The sequence below is a fragment of the Agrilus planipennis genome, unplaced genomic scaffold (genome assembly GCF_000699045.2).
Source record: "Agrilus planipennis isolate EAB-ADULT unplaced genomic scaffold, Apla_2.0 scaffold133, whole genome shotgun sequence".
NCBI classification, from domain to species: domain Eukaryota; kingdom Metazoa; phylum Arthropoda; class Insecta; order Coleoptera; family Buprestidae; genus Agrilus; species Agrilus planipennis.
In genome coordinates, this window is record NW_020439039.1 from 683395 (window position 1) to 692538 (window position 9144).

At 34.3% G+C, this 9144-nt stretch overlaps 1 protein-coding gene across 3 annotated transcripts in view; it reads right to left on the minus strand.

Annotated features, from left to right (window-relative positions):
• LOC108738820 (octopamine receptor Oamb) overlaps nucleotides 1-1221 on the minus strand; it is a 404007-nt gene extending 402786 nt beyond the window's left edge. For all 3 annotated transcript variants that reach the window (XR_001938040.1, XR_001938039.1, XM_018472408.1), the window contains exon 1: nucleotides 1140-1221. The gene's annotated coding sequence lies outside the window, so the exon portion shown is untranslated. The remainder of the gene's footprint in view (nucleotides 1-1139) is intronic.
• Between the last annotated feature and the right edge of the window lie 7923 nt (nucleotides 1222-9144).

Here is a 9144-nt window from a genome sequence, read left to right on the forward strand (position 1 = left end):
TTTTTGATTATAAAAAAAGTGTTCAACTTCCAGAAAAAAATCGTAGATATTGCAAAGTGAATTTAATCGTATATATCTCTTTCACGATACAAAATGTAGTCAGGATTAAGTTACGACGGAAACTTTTTATTATATTACGATTTCCGATTGGGATCGATCTCATTTTCACGCAATTATACAATTTATATTAGTTATTAAGTTGGTTTTCAATTGAAGTACAATGCAGTTTTTCTTGTATGGTATACAAAAAGTTCATGATGGAAACCATCAGTAGGTACTCGTTTTCAAATACCAATATACGCGTTCCATATAAAACTGTAATATAAGTCAGTTATGACAAACAATACAAAACATTTCGGTAAATAATAATGGACTCACAGGGTCCAAAATATCCTCTATTGAACGTAGCATCAGCGGTATTTAACGCAACACATTATCTTACTTCTTCTGTGTCTTTATCCTAACAGAAGGATATAAAAGGTCCTACTTTATTCTATCGTTAACGCTTAATGTAACAATGCCGGTATTTATAAAACATAGTTCAATTTTCGGTGATGTAATAGGCATGTATACGAAAATGTTATCATTATCGTCATAAGGTCGTCAGTCTTAAGACTGGTTGGTCACGCATCTGCACTGGTTCCTATCCTGAGTTAATCTTCGCATTTCCCTAAAACTAGAACATCTCACATCGTTAAATATTTGTAAACAGTAATCTAATCTACCTCTACTTCTCTTAACTTCTGTTTCTGCCTCTAATATGTCTCTAACTAGCCCTTCATGCATGATAAGGTGTCCTACCAATCTATCTCGCCTATTTCTTATTGATTTCCATAGAGTCCTCTGTTATACATTAACATATCGAACAAAAAATTTCCTAATATAATGTTGTTACATGTAATTATTGTTCGTATTAAATCTCTCTAATAATAATTTTCTACATGTTATTATTGAGTAGGTACATATTATTGACATATGGAACGAAATAATAAATGTTGATAAGATAAATGAATCAACCCCACAAAATACCAATTGTAAATTGAGAATAGCATAGTCCATCGCTAAGAAAAGTTTTCATCAGTTGCATCGCTTTATCAAATTTCCAAATAAAGCACATTTATTAAATCAAACACGCTTACTCGCCAGTTTTCGTATCTCCTTTCCTTCTTCCCTTTCCTCCATGAGTAGCACGATTATTAATCTTAAATTAATTAATTAACAAGTGTCGACGCAGGTGGTTTCCGCTTAAAGTTTGTGAAACTCACAAAGTGAAATTTGCAAACAACGTGTTTCCCACGTCACTTCGAACAATTGCTGCTGAAAATTCCACAATCAGGGTTATAAAATCCCAGGCAAGCACCTATTACGTTCACGGAGTCATCGAAATTTCTGTATAATTTTTTTTATCTGTACTTATTTGTTTTGCGGGAGTTACAGCGCGCGTCCGCTCCGGTTGCCGCGGTAAAGCGTCTCCACGAAGCGACGCCGATGCACTGAAGCGTCTAGGCGCTCGAGACGCCCACCGCCGCTCACCAATTCTATCCCGGTCGACCGCTACCACATTCGTACTAAGGTTCGTACGCCAACATCAAGGACGGAAGCTGGGAACATCCTCTACCAACCTCCAACATGAATGTAGGTACTTGCTAATTTTATTGCAACTTGACCGAAATGTGTAGTCACATGTCGTAGACAAAACAGTCTTATTAAAATTAAGTGTCGTGTTGTCTAATGAGAAGCACACTAACTTTTATTAACTGACCATTTGTTTATTTTGACCATAGATACTGAATGAGCACACCAAAGACTTCAAACGAGTTTAATTCCCTGTAAGATTTAAGTAAATACATAGGGTAGTTGATCAGAATCAGAATTTCTATTGTTCAATTTTGAAAGCACGTGAATTTGAGATTTTTTAGGAAAGCACTTAGAATAAAATTCAGTTTTTAGGCACTCTGCTCTTTCTTCAGCTATCTGTCCACAAGCTTTTCTTTTAAAATTTTCCTTATTATCGATACTTGTATTATTTATAACAAAATCTCATTCATTAATTTATTGAAATTAATACTTAACATTGGTGTGTTCCTAAAAAGGCATTTGGTTAGATGAACATTAATAATAAGCGAATACAGGGTAGAAATCTTCCTGAGTCTGCTGACTTAATCAGAGGGTGATTGTAAAGAAAATATTAAGTATATAGACAAAAATTTTCAGTCTCCTTCCAGTCTCTCAGAGTCTTTCAGTGTCTCTGAGAACGTCTCTCACAGTCTTTCACAGTCTCTCAGTTATTACCTAGGTGTTTTTATGGATCTCTCACAGTCTGTGTATGAGAGACTCGAACGATAAAATTGTTGATTCAGAGATTCGAGTCTCTCACAGAGAGACTGAATGAATAAAACTGAAAATTGAGAGACTCGATTCTCTCGTAGAAAGACTGTTGAACTGAAATATGTTGAACTTTTAACCATGTCTATCCAGACACCACTTATTGAGAGATTCGAGTTTCTCGTTCAGAGACTGAATACGAAATGAGGACCTCTCTATGGACGATTCGAGTCTTTCGTTCAGAGACGCTGAACAGTTTTTTTGACAGTCTCTCGACAGTTTCTCTCAACGACACAAGAGAGACTCGATGAGAAACGGAGACTCGAGTCTCGCTTTCAGATACTCTGAAAGATTGAACATTTTTATCTCGGGGAAGGGTCAGGCTTTCACGGCCGGCATTATCCGAATAATATGACTGTTGGGATTTAATGACGACTGTTTTTCTTCACTGAGAAACAGAAGTTTGGATATTCGTTCCTTCGTAAGGCCCCCGTGAAACGTAGAAAAACATAGTCTATCAGTAGATGGCGATGTATTGTCAACAAATTGATATTACCTACATCAAGTTGCTAAGTAGATAGGTTATTATAATAACGACATTGTTCGAACAATTTTACAAAGAAACTTCAACATCATAAGAAAGTCTTTGTCTAACAAAATGTATATTTATATTTAAAATTTAATTAACAATTGCTAATTGTGCCTTTCATTACGAACTCTCTGGCCGTGATTACTGTCTACCTAATACTCGTCTTTATGAATACTAAATGGAGTTACCCGAGATGAAGTAAAAGCACCGAAAACAGCAACAATAGATAAAGAATCGGAGCAAAGTTGAGGCAGAACCGAAAATACATATAACTATAGGACTTTTTTGGACTGAAGCCAGCTCTTTTATAGCCCAATGAATTGATTGAACTATGAACTAAAACTAAGAAGATGCTTCGATCGTCAGCAGATAATTCACTGTTTTATATATCAGGATGTTATCGAAAGCAAGAATTTTGTATATCTCCACAACATTTTAACTTACGATTAGTTCCTTTTCCGATAAATCCAACCGGATTTTAAAAATTGTACAAATTTTCATCAAAATTAAATTACTAGGGAAATATAAACTATACAATATTCTACGTTTATGCGCGTAGAGGTTTGTAATCTCAAGATCCTAATACTTTCTCAAATTAGCTGACTATTCAAATGTCTATGTAAGGGATAAAACTGTGCCTTCGATCTGCCCTCGATATCTCGAATGTTTATCTAATTAAGAACCACCAATCTTTTGACGTCTTGGATTTCAATATTCGTCCATAGGGTCTTACGTAGAATGTGATAGTGGAAGTAACGGAAGGATTACGTTATAGCATGGTTAAAATATTTACTATGCAAGCAAATGACTTTTCACAAACTAGTTTTGCTTGTAGTTTGCCATAATTTTTATTTCTGACTACATCCGCCTTCGTTTTAATGAATAGCATAAGTATGTACAATAAATAGGGTCCAAATATGGACTGTACTCTAAATATGGCTTCTACAAGACATTACACGCAATCAAACATTAACTGACTAAATAAGTTGGTGTTCTATATCAGCTTGCACGAACTGAATGAAAGATAATGTGTCCAACAAATTGCACGGTAGATATCTTTCTCAATACTTAAGTACTTCATTATATCTACTTATAATATAGATTTCTTAAGAATATTTCTTTTAAAATAATGTTTTAAGGGCATTCGTAATCAGATTTAATCGTTTTGATTTATCAAATTTAGAAATTGTGATAACTTCCATATGCGTTTATAGAGGGTTCTAGTCTAGGGGTTGTAAAGACATGAAACGTCGGATTAGTTACTATAAGGAAGTTATTTAAGGTATTTACGAATTGCTTAAGTAGTTAATATGTGGAAAATAGGTTTTTTATTTTGCAATGACAAAATAATTATTTGTCATGTTCTGCATTTTCATTAAGCAATTAACACTTGCTAAAAAATTGTGTACTGCAAGACTTGTTAGTAATAATTTCTTTAGAAAATGGGGCAACAGTATTAACAAAATTAAACTAAAATGATAGCAAAACCCTCCTCGGAATTTCCTTTGTGATTAATCTACAGAAAAAGTATAATATTTTTTATATCATCTAGGTCGTACAATCCCTCAACAAAAATAAATTCAATACCGACTCATAGTTATCCAAGGCTTTTCAGTATTTCTTTTTTTTTGTGTGAGCGAAAAGAATGACAAAGTAGACTACAAAATTTCAGTAGCTTTTCTACAACTTCGGACGTCGGAAAATAGCTACTCATTTCGAGATTAGCACTTCATTTCTAACAATAGGAGTAATAAGCCGTGGGAATAATAATTACCGTAAAGTTTTCCGTTACGTCGCAACGCGCCGCGTCACCTAACACAAAATGAATGCACACGAAAATCAACACAAAAGAATCGCAAATTGTCTTACCCGGCGCATTGAAATTATTCTCTGTTTACTATAAAAGCATTCGCTACTTCGCTACTTCAAAAAATATACGTTATTAAAACCGTAAATGCAATCATCCAGTGTATATTCAGCATTAATCAGCCACTACAGAGTAAAATATTATTTCAACCTTACAATTACACAGACGTAGAATCCTACAAAACCGAATGTCACAATCTAGTTCGGGAATTCCTAACCTAAATCTCAAAAAATGCTTCTATAACATTTTTAAAAGAACCACCATGATAGAATAAGAATATTTACTCATTTCCTACCTGCTTGCCATGACTGAGCTCAAATGCATCAATATTTTGAAATTTTAATTTAACTAAATTGCCATGAACGAATGCCACAGGTGATCGATACCAGCGGCGTCTTTGATATAATCGAAAGCTGGAAGCCACGAACCATAGAAAATCATATTGTCGACATGACAGCACAATAGATGGAACTTGCTGGAAGTTTCCAGAAACATCAAGAATATTCCATATATTCATTGCAAATAACAATAAGTGACCAGCGTCAGACGGCACTGCGCGAATTAGAAATCTGAAGTGAGTTAAATTCACTCTAATATTAATAGAGACATATTAGGGGCTGAAACGGAAGTTAGGAGGGGTAGAGATAGACCTAGATTAGATTAATGTTCGCAAATAGTTAAGGATATGGGTTGTTCTGGTTTTACGGAAATGACTGACGACCTTATGATGATGATATACAAGCAAATAGATATAAAATAAAATTCCCTATATGAGATTGGAACAACTCCAAATTGTAATATACTGGGATAATTCTATGGCTACATTTGGATTCAGCTTTGCATGCTGGGTTGAAAACGACAACTCCGATATAACTTCATTACCCCCGTTATATTATTAAATTTACTGTGTACTAATTTTATTATTCACAAGTTGACCGAATTACCTTTTAATGTTCTTTGTACATACATAAAGCAAAAGTCATAAAAGGGTTTCCAACCAATAAAATTAATCAAATCGTGTTTAATTAATGATTTTATGCTTTAATAGTGAATGCAATTTGTTTACTATGAGTTATCTGAAATTTATTTACTGAACCGTTACTGAATATACATATATTAATTATATTAAACCAATTTTGGTTTTCCTAGCAGTAGGAACCTTTTCTGGGATTCTATTGGTTCAAATTAAAAAGTCATTTGAATAAATCATTTTATTTTTTAGCGACGTTTCGTCTCTCTTTAATCGGCCATATCAAATTAACATAGCCTTGAAAATGACCTCGTAGAGAGAGTCGAAACGTTGCTAAAAAATAAAAAGACTTATTCCGATGATTTTTTAATTTGAATCAAAAGAATCTCAATAAATGTTTCTGTTGCTCGGAAAACCAAAAAAATACAATTACTACAAGTTAGTATTTCCATAGCAAATATGTCCCGCGGTTAATTTTATTTCACGTTCTTATCCTTCTTTTGAGCTTATTTCTTAATACCACGTAGTTTTCCTTTCTCACGATTATTTTCAAATGATCCCCAAGGTAATGTACTGTTTGCTCGTCAATTTATAAAATGGAGAAAGTAAATACAAGTTGATGGTTTTAAATTATGATTTAATTAATGTGTCAAAGCAATCGACTGCTTTTTAAAAAGTGAAATAAAGTAGGAATATTATTATAGCACAGTCTTGAAGCTTTTTTAACATGATGAACACACCCTTCCAGAATAACATGATGCACGTAACTTTATAATTCAACCCGGTTTATTTTGTAACAAATTGCTTTTGCAATGGTTGATAATTTAAATATAAAATGAAAATTCCGAATGCTATGGGAGTAAAACAGTTAAAAAGGTACTACTTTTCGTGTTGTTTGTAATTAAAAAAACACTCCATATTACGACCCTTACAAAACTTTGACAATTTAACTTTGGTACATAATTATATTTAGTGCAGCAGTCGCTTAAAGTTAAATGAGAAAAAGGTGTAAATTACGCAATAGTTTTACAGAAATAAAGAAAACAAGCAACTGTATCGCAGCATTTTTATCAACAGCTCTGTTTTTCTACGGCTCGGTTAAAAAAGCTGATTAAGTTCCACTAAGAGAAGCAGTTAACAAATTAGAGGTGTTTTTCATTGCCGATGTTTCTAAACGTAAGTAAAACGTAAACCTTCTATTATTCACTTCTCCTCATAGGCGTATCGAAGATTTTAGTTAAAAAGGATCGAAAATAAAGTCAATTTCTGTGCTCAAAACACGATTTTCATATAAAATGGATTGGACAGTTAGAATTGAAAGGAAGGAAGGAGTTTCCCATTTATTTTATGACATACCTGTATTTTTTAAGTGATATAGGGACCTATAAATGTAATTCGTTCTTCCTCCTGCTTATAAATTGCATTGCGTCCACAGAAAGTGTTGGAGAAAGAAAGTTTAACAAGATCATTTAAAAGCAAAGGAAGCTTAAAATATCTATTGATGACGTAACTAAACCGATTTCGTTCGCTAGAAAATATTAGGGCCGACCTACAAACTTTTAGACTGCGTTAAGTTGAATTTTAATAAAACATCAACGTCTCATGCAACTAAAAATCACGATAAGTTTAAATTTTGTCTAGTCAAAGTTCGATTAGAATCGTTATCTTAATACAAGTACATACAACAAGATCCTTTTATTTCAGATCGGTTCTAAACCGTTAAAGTTCATTTTAAGATAAGTATAATCATCATCATAAGGCCGTCAGTCTTAAGACTGGTTGGACACGCACCTCCACTCTTTCCTATACTGAGCAAATCTTCCCATTTTCCCAAAAGTAGAACAACCCACATCCTTAACTATTTGCGAACAGTAATCTAATCTAGGTTTACCTCTACTCCTCTTAACCCTTGTTTTTGCCTCTAATATGCCTCTGACTAGACCTTCATGCCTGAGAAAGTGTCCTAACCAACCTATCTCACCTATTTATTATTGACTTCTATAGAGTCCTTTGTTTTCTTACTCTTTCTAATACTACTTCATGTCCAACCTTCTCTACGCACGGTATCCTCTTTATTCGCCTCTAACACCACACTTCGAATGCTTCTAACCTTTTCTACCGCATCCACCGCCCGTGTTTCGCACCCGTACAGCGCCGTGCCCCAAACCAGTAAATTATTGGCGTTATTTTCTTTCTGATTCGTGTTTTGGAACAAAGAATTTGAATACCTCCTAATAGTCTAGTAACCTACATTTATAACATAAACAGTGTGCGTGCTTATACTGACTGAAAACCATTTTAACTGAAATAAAAAATTAAACGATTGTAAATAAATTCCAATACTCACCTCGATATTTCTCAGTTGAAAAAAATACCGAATTTCGAACTCTTTCGGATAAAAAACAATGTTATTGACAATTCACCAATGTTCTCGTATTCGAGGGGTGAGGTAGGATTCAACCTCCAGTCAGTATAGGGTCGAGTTGTTTTTATTGTTTATCTTGTTTACGCTCGCTCATACAGTTAATTGCAGAGGATCAAATTTGTTGGCAATAAAAAATTGTCAATTCAAATATCATCAAGTCGAGGTCATAGGACCATTAGGTTAATAGAAATGGATGATTCAAGTTATACATGGGATGATTTTTGGTTTTCCATCAACATCATGAAACTGAAATATGTTTTACACAGTGCAGGGATACTCATCATCATAAGATCGTCAGTCCTAAGACTGGTTGGTTACACCTCCACTCATTCCTATCCTGAGCTAATCTTCGTATTTCCCTAAATCTACAACACTACACATCTTTAACTATTTGCGAACAGTAATCTAATCTAGGTCTACCTCTATCCCCCTTAACTCCTGTTTCTGCCTCTAACATGTATGTGACCAGAGTTTCATGCCTGAGAAGATGTTCTACCAACCTATCTCGTCTATTTTTTATTGACTTCCATAGAGTCCTTCATTCTTCTATTCTTTCTAAGACCTCTTCATTTCTTACCTTCTCTATCCACGGTATCCTCATTATTCGCCGGTAACACTACATTTTCGACGCTTCTAACCTTTTCTTTTCCGTACACGTTTTGCACCCGTACATCGCCGCGCTCCAAACATACACCTTTAACAATCTTTTTCGAATTTCTACTAATGCGAATACTGCTATATCACCTGAAAATCTAAGCGTACTAATCTTTTACCTCTTTATATCTATCCCTACAGTTGTACTATCTTTAAGGATGTTCGCGTATTCGATGTCATCATCATAAGGTCGTCAGTCCTAAGACTGGTTGGACACGTACTTCCACTGTTTCCTATCCTGAAAACTTCGCATCTCCCTAAAACTCCAACAGCCCACACCTTAACTATTTGCGAACAGTAATCTAATCTAGGTC